Source organism: Berghia stephanieae, chromosome 8, assembly GCF_034508935.2.
Source record: "Berghia stephanieae isolate SIO BIC M18660-M18661 chromosome 8, UCSD_Bste_1.3, whole genome shotgun sequence".
Taxonomy (NCBI): domain Eukaryota; kingdom Metazoa; phylum Mollusca; class Gastropoda; order Nudibranchia; family Aeolidiidae; genus Berghia; species Berghia stephanieae.
This window is the reverse complement of record NC_088367.1, coordinates 31,422,387-31,428,408: the sequence shown is the minus strand read 5'-3', so window position 1 is coordinate 31,428,408 and position 6,022 is coordinate 31,422,387. Positions and strand designations below refer to the sequence as shown.

The 6,022-nt window shown below is 33.0% G+C and overlaps 1 protein-coding gene across 1 annotated transcript in view; it reads left to right on the top strand.

The window, feature by feature from the left end:
- Positions 1 to 4,326, top strand: part of LOC144978509 (membrane-associated tyrosine- and threonine-specific cdc2-inhibitory kinase-like) — a 23,816-nt gene extending 19,490 nt beyond the window's left edge. The window contains exon 14 of the mRNA XM_078924676.1: positions 1 to 4,326. This exon is cut by the window's left edge and continues 620 nt beyond it. The gene's annotated coding sequence lies outside the window, so the exon portion shown is untranslated.
- The last annotated feature ends 1,696 nt before the right edge of the window (positions 4,327 to 6,022 follow it).

The following is a 6,022-nucleotide window of genomic DNA, read 5'->3' as shown; positions in this document are numbered from 1 at the left end:
GTTTTGATTTGTTTCTCTGTGATAAATAATAAAATCTAATTCAGAGTCTGACCAACACAAAAGCAGAGGAGCATCTTCCAGGATTGGAAAAGGGAAGACAAAGTAAAGTTGATACCAGCCCACACTTTTTACATTATTTAAAAAGCTATGACTGAATTAATTTTGGATTATGTTTCATTATTTTACCCAGAGAAACACGACTTCTATCTTTTTCCACAGTTTGTGTTGAATGTTACAAAAATGATCTTTGGCACAACCTCACCTGCTTTTTTATCATCTCTTCACTGACAATGATTTTTAAAGAACAAACTGGCATGATGATCAATGAACTTTTATTTTCAAGTGTTTATCAGAAAGATATTGAACAAATGAGAAAACATCTAAGAAAATTTGAACATTCCTTTCTGCTCTGTGCATGATAAAGTAGGCCTGCCAACGAGGAGGAAATTGCATATTTGAATGAGCAATTCTTGATCAAATATGAGAACATTTAAAGGAATATGAAAAAAATGAGAATGAGGGACAAGTACCTTCATCTATAGAAATTTTGGAGTTTTCTTGTATTATTTGTCAGGGCTGAGGTGTGATGTATTTTTGACAGCAAAACACTTCTTGAATTGTTAATCGATATTCATGCCTCCTGCTCTTTGCTCATCTGGTCCATTCTCTGTCATAGCATTTATTGATAAATTAGAAATTGCGTTAGGCCCCATGCATGACAGAGAAGTACTCTATCATTTCGTCAACATAGAGAAAGTAATGTTTGAAACACAATGACCGACCGAAATTATTTTTCATCGATTTATTATTTGGCACACCCCGAAATAATGAATTATTTATTTAATTTTAATTTTTTTTAAAGGGAATAATAATATATTGGGTGGGGATCTTCACTTAATGAGTGTAAATTTGACAGCTATATGAAACATTTAAAAAGCTATCTGTTAGCAGACAGGAAACACTTAACAGATGATAAAGATGTTGCAAAATTGTTTGATAGGACTCTGAACATGAAATAGAGTTTCTCCAGCTTGGATGGCTGTCAGAGCAGTGTACTTTTAGAGCAATGCCATAATTTCATTAAGGGGTGGTTAGGGTCTTTTCTAAAGAAAATTTAATTACCTATATCTGGGTGGGGATCCTGACCTCCCATAGCGGGCAGGGAGGTACATACTGTGTCTTCTATCGCCTTATATCTGTTATCCAACATGCTTTCTGTCTTTGTCTTGGAATGGGATTACTTGGTTTTTTTTCTGGCCCTCGTCGGAGTCCTAGCTGGGAGGGAAACAGTCAAATGCATAGTTATTGTTTTGGGAGATGATATTTTTTTCCTTGTAAATCATCTCTCTGTTATGTATTATTATATTTGTTATTTTTAATGTTTAATGTAAGCATTTGAGTGTATTCCTCTTTGTTGGATTTTGTGCTTGTGTCCGGATGAGACTTATAGGTGGTCTCAAACTAAGTACTTTGGTAGTGTGCTCTTGGAATCTACATCTGATCCCTATTTGTTCCCAATTCCCCTATGTCTTACTTTTTCTTGGGTACTTTATTTGTAATTCTAGAACCTTTTACTATCCCATTTTCTTCTTTTTACTGGCGCTGATATAACCTAAATGTGTTGCAAGCGCCGTAAAACCCTTAAAAACAAAAAACAAACAATTACCTATATTGTGCCGTTTTAATAATTCTATATCGTCATTATATGTTAAAAAACATTTTTGGTGAAAAATATAAATTATCTGTGTTGCGAGCTAATTTGGGGGTCTGGCATAAAAAGATAAAACAATCTTGTGGCAAACATTCCACAAAAACCAATGAAGGAATGACCTCCATATTCTTCCCTCATATCAACATATATTGTAGCATAGTGTGTCACCATAGAGAGATTCTACAGCTCTAGCTTATGGAATTTTTATTAGAACATTACAAAGTTGAGAATCAAAATGTTATGACAAAATTGATAACAAAAATTTTCAATTTGGATTATAATTCAAAGTACACATACCTTATCAAAAAAAATCTCTCTATGGTGACATACTACATTATATCTGTGATAACTGGAAATTTTCAGACAATTTCATTGAATAGATTCTGAGAAACGTATGACACGATATCTCATACCCTTAGAAAAATGACATATTGAGAAAATAGCTTTCCATTTTTCACACTTTTCTTACTACCTGTACCCTTTTCGACTGTGCTTTTCGTGCCTTTATAGTCTATTTTAAGAAGTTGGACTTCAATAATATTATTCATTTCTAAGATCATAAAATGCCGTTTCCCACCAAAATCTCAAAATCAACTTTTTGAACGATTTTCCTTATAATTAGACCCAAACTACCCCTTAATGCTTTACACCCATTTGCCAAATGGCAATACCATATTCACCAATCACTGTTAAAGGGATACATAATGAAAATTAGATACGGAAATAGTAAGTTTTCATCATAAGGTGTGGCACTTCCTGATGATAAAAATATCATGAATATATCCCCTCCCCTATCTTTATTTTTTGTTCATATTGTAATCCTACTCTGTAATAACTCACACTTGATCGTTTATCATGAGGTTAACTCTTATATTAAGCACAGAGATGTTAAGTCTAGATTTTTGGCTGGACGGGGTTCCTGACCTCCCATAGTGGACAGGGAAGCCCTTACTATGTCTTCGATCCCCCTATATCTGTTTTCCAACATGTTTTTTTCTTTATCTTGGGATGAGATTACTTGGTTTTGTCCTGCCCCTGGCCGGATACTCTTGCTTTCCGTCTTTGTCTTGGAATGCTTGGTTTTGTCCTGACCTTGGTCGGAGTCCTTGGGTGAGAGGGAAACAGTCAAATGTAGAGTTAGTTTTGGGAGATGATATTTTTTTCCTTGTAAATCATCTCTCTGTTATGCACAGTATTATGTTTTAGTTACATATTTGAGTGTATTCCTCTTAGTAGGGACCTGTGCTTGTGTCTGAATGAGACTTTTAGGTGATCTCAAACTCAGGACTTTGATGGTGTGCTCTTGGAATCTACATCTGTTTCCTATTTGAACCGATTCCCCTTTGTCTTATCTTTTCTTGAGTGCTTTAATGGTAATTCTAGAACTTTTTACTATCCCATTTAATTTCTTTTTACTGGTGCTGATGTGACCTGTTTTGCAAGCGCCGTAAAGCCCTTAAAAACAAACAAACTAGATTTTGTTTTTGTTTTCAGTTTTGTTAGTTGGGTTATTTTTATTTATTCACTTTTTTTGTTATTGTTTTTTGGATTGATGTTTATCACTCTACATTTTAAAAAGTGCCTAGCTATTTTGGGTAAATGAATTAACTGTTAAATCTTATTTTATGCATCTGTAAAATTGCTTTTGTCATTGAGTTCAGAGTACGGAAAGTGGTGAAGTCCAATGACAAAATGTAGCCTTATATGTACTTAAAAATTCTATTTTTATCATTCTCAGAACAACTTAGACTGAATGTCAAAGAAGGGAAATAATTGTAGATAAACCTCTATAATCATTTTACAGTCTTATTTTAGTCTTTATAATTGACAAATAGGCGACAATTTAATTTGTTACTAACGAATTACAGACAATCTTATTATTGAAACACATTGATTTCTGTTGCCTGCGATATGTTGGATTTGTGTTTTAAGCGCTGATGGCATTAGTATAACAGTATATCATTGTCAATAATAGGAACGGGCTCAATATGTTATTATGGTTGCTTTTGAGGGCAAGTGGGTTATTCCACATTATAAAACCGTTTTTAAAAAGTGACTTGGGACACTGTTTTTGAACAAAATGTTGAGGGCAAGTGGGTTATTCCACATTATAAAACCGTTTTTAAAAAGTGACTTGGGACACTGTTTTTGAACAAAATGTTAGACCTCTTATAGATAAAGATTGTTTTGTTTTTTTTCTAATTGAAGAATTTAATGTGAAACAGTGACATTATGTGCGGAATGAAATTTGGCTCAGCAACCCAGTTATTTTGTTAACCACTCACAGATGATTCAGACATAATATTTGTGAAAGATTTATGTTTTATTTTGATCTCCACCATTGTGTTCAATTCGAATAGATGATAGTTATCTTAACAGGTGCTTACAGACCCGTCACTCCTATAGAATTTATCAGGGGGTTTTTTTCTTCAGATTTTATGGTTTTAAGAGAAAGTTTGCTACCAATTAGTTTCTGGTCTGGATATAAAGACAAAGTATAGTACAGCATATCAATTTCAAAAGCATTGTAAAGTGATCATTGTTACAAATAAGGATGAAAAGCCATGCATTTTTGATTGAACTCTTCAGGTTTTTTTTTCTTATTTAAAAAAAAATGTCGAAATTGTTACAGTTCTTTTTTTGTGTGCAAAATCTCAACAAAACTATATGAAGTTTAAACGAGATGTATTTGCCATCTAGAATTTAAGAGCAGATAATGATTTTTGTATGAAAGGATTTCAATGATTAAGAGTATTCTTTATTATTATTTAAATTCTGACCTGTCAGACTGGTCCAGATTATCACAACGTGTAGGTTCCTCTGTCATTGTTTTAGTAGGTTAGAAGTAAGGTACAATTAAACGGCTTTCCAATTATGACTTTAGTTTTGATTCATTTAAAAGTGGCAACTCATTTAAAGGATTTATACAATAGTTTTTTTTCTTCTGAGTTCTTCAAAATAAAAAAAAAGATTTTGGTTTGTTGCCTTTGGCAGGTCTGTAAAATAGCCATTTTTAAAAGAAGAACGGTATTTTGTTTGCCTTTAGGAAATAACACTAATTTTCTTAATGCTGCCCTCATTGCATCTTCGCCATCTACTGTGATTCAGTTGTAACAAATTTGAGTTTGGTATATTGTACAGGGTATAACAATGACCTGTGACAAAACCTTATTATGTCGAAGTGATTTAGATGGTAAAAAATTATTTTATAGTAAAACATATGAGACTTTGGTTAACTCTCTCGAGTTCACCATCATTGAAAATCGAACAAATTTGTTTGATTTTCCATGCATATGAACTCGAGAGAGTTATCTTTTTGAGCTTTATTATATAAATCTTTACATTGGTTGAAAAGCAAAATTTTACACTTCCTGTTGTTGTAACTTTAAAAAAGGCACTTAAGCATCCGGTTCACCCCGATATAATAAGATTTTGTGGAGCTGGGTCACAATTGTTGATCAATGGTAGCTTCAACATCAATAGCTTTATTAACCGTTCAATATTACACTATTCTATAATGAATTCTATTGCCATTCCAAAGTTGTGTTCAAATTAATGTATTAGTCATTTAATTATGATACATCTAATTTTCCTATGATACATCTCTATGCAAAGTTTGCTTGTAATGTTTGCTAACTTTTTTTTTTTTATTAATTACAAGCCTTCCACATTGATGGTGGTGTATTGCATTTATTTGTGGTGCTAATAGCATGAACTATTTTATTCATATGAAGCATTTCTTTGGGTTGTATTGATTAAGGTTTTTGAGACATCTTTTCTCCTGTCTTTACGTGATGTTATTACATTTTAAATCGTTTGTCTTGTCGGTTGAAGTATGGGTTTTGAATCAGAAGTGTTCCGTGTTAAGTATTTTGGTTATTTGAAGCTGTTATATTCATTTTTGTTCAATGCAATGCTGGTCAGAAGGTGTTACATTCGTCCAAAAGGAATGTCTGTTTTCTTCTAAACAATTTGTAACCTAAAACCTTAAACCTTTATTAATAGGTGGGGTCTTTTGACCTCCCACGGTGAGCAGGAGGTCACTTGCTGTGTTTTCTATCCCCATATATCTGTTTCTGAGTTGCTGTCTTTGTCTTGGAATGGGATTACTTTATTTGGTTGGAGTCCTTGGCTTCGAGGAAAACAGTCAAATGTATAGTGTTAGATTTGGGAGGTGATATTTTTGTTATTGTAAATCATCTCTGGTATCTATTGCTAGTTATATTTTTTTTGTCTTGAACATATCTCGTAAACATTTGAGTGTGTTTCTCTTAGTGGGATCCTGTGCTGGTGTCTGGATGAGATGTCAAA